Source organism: Stegastes partitus, unplaced genomic scaffold (assembly GCF_000690725.1).
Source record: "Stegastes partitus isolate 25-593 unplaced genomic scaffold, Stegastes_partitus-1.0.2 Scaffold495, whole genome shotgun sequence".
Classification (NCBI taxonomy): Eukaryota; Metazoa; Chordata; class Actinopteri; family Pomacentridae; genus Stegastes; species Stegastes partitus.
Window position 1 is genome coordinate 330,851 of NW_007578226.1, and position 6,191 is coordinate 337,041.

Consider the following 6,191-nt stretch of genomic DNA (forward strand, 5'->3'; position numbering starts at 1 on the left):
AGACTGATTCTTTTATCTCCTTTTTTTCCCCCCCGATGTCTTTTTTTCGTGTCTCGGTCGTACAAGTCCTATTCAGGTAAGGCAGCTTTACTTGAAGTCGTTTCATCCAAGAAGCTTCTTCACGTCTGACTAATGGGCAACTCCAGATTGGGATTTTTGCCCCAAGTCACATTGGTCACGGCCTTCAGTAAACCAAAACTCACACGTCTTAAGGTGTGAATTGTTGTGAAACTGCCTGGTGAAGGATGACTCAAGACGTTGACGATTGTGAAACTTTCTGGGGAGAGATCTAAAGACGGCAAGTACCTGATAAGTGGTGGACCTCCTGGTTTTGGGATGGATGTTTACCATAAATGTCCTGAGTTTTCCCCAACAGTTTGTTTTCCTTACAGTTTTCACAACCTCACAAAGGCAGGAAAGGGTGGGCAGTTATTTTACGACTTGCCAGTCTCATTTTGATTATTATCAGTGACCTGAGAGCTATTAAAGCAAATAATGACTACTAATGAAAACAATAGCAGCTTATCTGGAGGAAGCGGTGTGGGGTTTATCGTGGACTTGGCAGTAGAAGTACTTATAAGGTTTATGGAGCCACACTGCTCGGAAATAATAGTTCCACTCAGCTTCCTTGGTGAGTATAGTTTTATTTATCCATCCACAGCTTGTGCCACCACGATAATAAGATCATCTGACCTGTCAAGAGCAGAATACTGAGCTTCACTTTGACACCACTAGATGTCAACCTCGCGCAACTTGCTGAAAAGTGAAAGTTCTCAGGTAAATCTCTTTGCACAATTTCCTCACCTCCACTGTATTAAAAATAACAGTTATTGAGTTTACAGTGTAGCCACAAGTTTTGCAATTACCCCCCCCCCCCAAAGTGGCGATTTCAGACAACCCAGTCTACCTGCATGCGTCACATTGTGGTTGGTCAGCGATGCAGCATGTCGAGCAGCGAGCGTGTGTGTGAGGGAGACGGTGTGTCTGTGCCGCTTTGTGCGATTTACGTCAGCTTTTAGCACCTTCAAACCACAGAAACTGCACATCCCACAGGCCACGCTGCCCCACGTGCACCGTGCTGCCCTCCCGTCACCTCCTCACCCTTTTCACAAATCAGTTCTCTGTTCTGCTTTTGGCCATTTAACCAGCACTCTTTGCAGAGTGGCTGCAGCTGCAAACTACTTTCCTTTGACACGTTCTGATGTTTCTATGATAAGAAAGCGTTATCAGATTTTGTGGTCACAACCGCTAAATCATAAGCTCACAGTCGAGACCAAGGTGCTGCTTGTTGAGTATAAATGTCCCTGCTGGCTGGATTTAGAAGATGCTGCTTGGTTGGATTTCATTGTGGGCGTCGCATCATACAAGTGTTTTAGTATACAGCATTTTTTTTAAAGTTGTCGGTGTTTCTTACTTTACACACTTAGTCGCAGACATTGAAATATCATGGCAGGAGTTTTGTGGAAACTTTGGTTCACTTTTTTTTCTTTTTTTTTATTGCACAGGTTTCGGTCTGAACAGTGTCACTTCCTGAATTTAAGGTGTGAAAACTGTGATCTTGAACGGAGCGCTGTTTCCCCCCCAAACATGTGCCTTAACACCTGTCCCTCCTCTGCATGTGCCTACACGAGTCATCCAGATCAGAAAATTGATCATTCGTAAGGTTTTAGGGTTTTTCTAAGCTGCTTTAAAGCTAATAAATTCTTAACTGTGAAACTACAACCCTTAGTTGATGATCACCACGTAACACTCTCTGGAGAACTGATATTATTCCATTTTGCAGTAACAGAAGTGTGGAAACAACATGCGGCACAATGAGTAACGCACTCTCAGAAACAGATTGTGGCCCATTTCTGTACTCCAAGGTACAATTTACACTAAAGCCCAACTTATTTAGATAAATATGTGCTTCCCACATCAGGCCTAAAGGAGACATACGTGTTCCTGAGCAGTAAAATGTACGTATATGTGCTGTTTCTTTTGAATGCTGAGGTTAAACCCATTTGGGGTTTGGTCAGATATCTCACAATAAGAAAAAAAATGCTAAAATATGATTATTTTTTCACAATTTGCTATTTTTTTTTGAAGGTTTCATTTTTTATGAAAAAAAAGGTATCATTATACTTTTTTAAAAATTATTATTATTTTTAATGTGCTGTAGGTTGGTTGGCCCACACCTTGGCTCATGCTAAAAACATCTACCTCAGCATTAGTGAACCTTTAATTTTGTGTGGATGTTCATTGTCCCCAGAGGATGACTCTCAGTTGCTTTCTAGTCCTTTTACTTTTCATCTAATGCCCAATCCTGATCCTGTAGAGCCCCTATCCTGCATGTTTTAGATTTTTCCCTCTTCCAACACACCTGATTCACATGATCAGGGTCGTTATCAGGCTTCTGCAGAGCTTGATGATGAGCTGATCATTTGAATCTGGTGTGTTGGAAGAGGGAAACATCTACAACATGCTGGATAGGGCCTCTCGAGGACCAGGATTGGGCACCCCTGATCTAATGGCATCATCCGGCCATATATTCCAGTCTATCCCATCAGCCTTAGCTGCAATTTGTGCTTAGTTCTCGCCAGCAAATGTTGGCATGCTAATATGCTAAATAAAGCTGCATAATCATTCAGGCTCGCTCAAACCACCACTGTGCTTAAGCATAGCCTCACAGCGCCACTTGCGCTTTTGTAAAATCTTAATCTTATAAGATTTTTTTAAAATGAAGCAGCCGTTACATCGCTTCTGTGTTTCAGCCAGCTGATGAGTACAATATGATCTCATGTCTTCCACTGTAACAGCGATTGTTTAACTCTTTCATGTGACTTTCATGTGGTTTAATTCTGCTTCCTGTTCGTCAGTAGACAGTCTTTCTGCTCTTAAATGCACATCGGAAGAAGAAAATCCTTTTTAATCCGCACTCACAGTGCATATACAGAGATGATGCAAACACAGATACAGCAGTATATAGTCTATCACATTTTACAGTGATAGTTGCACCGGATGCTTGTGAGCAGTGACAGTTGTTACCTGTAGGAAACGAAGCTATTCACTTGTGCCACATGGTGCACGTACACACAGGAGAATAACAACAGTGGTTTCTAAAGTGAGAAATTTCACTTCTGTGCTGCAACGGTTCAATTACAGGAATTCAAAACTTCAAAGTCGAGTCAACACAAGCACACTCAAAGCAGCAGTAAACAATGGCAATAAAGAATTGGAATTGTGAAGTTGATTTGATTATTTTAAAGTCAACGGAACCCAATCAATCATTTATGTGCATATTACACCAAAACACAAGGCCCAGCAAAGTCTAGCTGATCATTTAACACATACAACAGTTAACATATCATTAAGAAAATCACAAATCAGAGCCCTAATATCCTAACTTGGGCACAGCAGTTTGATTTCGTCGCACAGACACAAGGCCTATTGATCGTTGTTGTAGATGTGATGCTGACACTCGAGACTGACGTCTGGTGTGCTCTGGGATTTTCCTGTTCCGTGGAAAACAAGGTGAGATCAGTCAACAGGCACTCACTCACATATTCACTGTTCCTGTTTCTGACATTTTAATCTGTGTTTTGTTTTGTTTTTTACAGTTTTGCCTGCCAGGTGAATTCTATCCTTTCGGCAGGAGGTCTGCAGGACGACCTACCCAAAGCAGTGAACCACTTACTCTATGTAAACATCAAAAAGTCTCACCTTTACACACTGGCTTTGGTGTGATATAGATTAATAACGCTATGATGACAACTGCCATGATCCCAACGGTGCTGTACACAGATGTCCGGAAAGTGTCCAAAGCTGCTTTGATGTCTTTAAGAAAAAAAGGAAATTTAATTCAGCAGCAAAGAAGTACTGGTATATGCAAAGTTAATCAATGTGGAAACCTCTTGGGGACACATACAAAGCATGTAAAACAGTGATGGCCCAATGAGAGCCAACTAAAGGACCAGTGTGTTGGATTTAGTGGCGTCTAACACTGAGGTAGCAGATTGCAAACAACTGAACATCCCTTCCAAGTGAGGATTAGGTTGATGGTAAGGTAAGGGGAAGTGTCATGTAGCCTGCAAGACTACCACCTGATGTAGGTTCTTCTCAGGTAGATGGTTTATGGAACACAAGGTCCGCCATCTGTACTGTTTTATGGAAAAACATGGACCTCCTTCTCACAGTTTTCTAAAGGTGTCTGTCCACATCCATCCATTTGATTTCTTCCTCTTATTCAAGGTCAGGTTGTGGTGGCAACAAGCTAAGACAAGCACTCCAGACGTCATTAACCAACTCTTCCTTGGGGATTCCAAGGCTTTCTCAGGCCAGATGAGATATGTAATCCCTCCATCAAGGTCTTTGTCTTCCCTCAGGGATCTATTCCCATTTTGACATGCCCATAAAACCTCCAAAGGAAAATGCCCAGAAGACATCCTAATCAGATGCCTGAACCACTTCAGTTGACCCATTTTGATACAAAGAAATACCAATTCTACTCCAGTTTCCCTTTGGTTGTCCGAGCTCCTCGCCCTATCTCTACGATTGAGCCCAATGGAGGAAACTCATTGCTGCTTTGCCTCCCAGCTAAGCTTCCTTCACCACAACACTCTATTACAACGCCTACATTACTGCTGACGCTGCACCAGTATGTGTTCACATCCTCGGCACAAAGTCAAACATGGGTCCAGTTGGTTTTGGGCTTCATCACGGTTGTCTGTTGTATCCGATTCTGTTCTTAATAATAATGGTCAGGATCTTAAGGTGCAGGAGGGTATCTGGTTTATGACGTGTCTTTGCTTAGTGTGGATGACATTGTTCTGTTGGCCGTGGTTCCCTGCCAGAAACCGGTGGATTGTTCCCTCTGAGTTGGGGGATGAGTTGCTGCCCCAAGCGACAAAACTGATGTATTTTGAGATCTTATTCACAAGTGACAGGACGTACCAATCAACACCCTCCCTGTTGAGATATCTCTCAATTCCACACACTGGTCCTTTGATTTTGCATACCTGAATCCAGAGTCGTCTGTGCCACTGTGGTGAGTTCGACATCACCTGAAAAACATGGAGATTGTTTCATTGTCACAAAACCTGTCACACATCCTCAGTCTGATTATTTTGAAAGTAATGAAGACTTCTGAATGAATAGTTTGGTTGCACTAATGGATAAGTTTTGGCATTAGGCCTGATGATCTCGTGGTGTTTATACTTGCATATAACTGTTTGAACAGATGGATGTGGAACCTTCAGGCATCTGGAAATTGTACCCAAAGATGAACCAGACATCTTGGCTGATATCTTTAGATTTCTCCATGTTGTCACAAAACGAAGCAGTGTGTGCCTCCATTTAAGTTAAATGTTGTCAATTAACCTATCAAAAGCTTCCAAAGCCATGACATCATCATCAGGGCTTTCCCAATTAGTTTGAAGGCATAGTTACCTTAGTGTATGTAAACATCTGACTTTGAAGAAAGTAATAAAAAATTATCTTCTGACGTTTAGCAAATAGAAATTATCTTGGTAATCCTAACTGACCTAAAAGAGGAAAGCTTTTGTCTGATTTGGTGTAACACTGGTAGTCACATCATAACCTGTAAAACAATACAGCTGTCAGGAGTCTTAACAATGCAAAGAGTGAAAATAAGTAGAATTTCATCTTGTTTTATGATTCAGAATGTAGCGCTGCTTCAGTTTATTTATCACTCAATAGCTGTTAGTAATATCAGCTCTATAATGTGAACACAGGTTATATCGGTCAGTATTGAATTACTTAAAAAATCACACTCACCATCGACGACAACACTGATGCTGTGACTCACACTGTCTCCATCGCTACACCGATAAAGACCTGAGTCGCTTCTGAGAATGTTCTGGAAGATCAAAAACGACATCCCTTCCTGCTTCGTTGACAGTTCCCACATTGTTTTAATGTGACCTCTACTGCTGACATTAACAGGGACCTGAACAGCATTCACAACTTTAAACCAGGAGACTGTTGGTGCTGAGCTGCTGCAGAAAACAACTTTGCAGTGAATCCTGAGTTCTTGTCCAACTAAGGCCTTGAAAACTGTGTTGCGGCGAACTTTGAATTCTGTGTAGCATTCCTCAACTTCTTCGTCTTGACCTGCACAAGAAAAATGGCAGCAAACACACAGAGAACTTTAATTTCTGTGCATTTATAATCTTAACCTGCAAAAAGAAGAT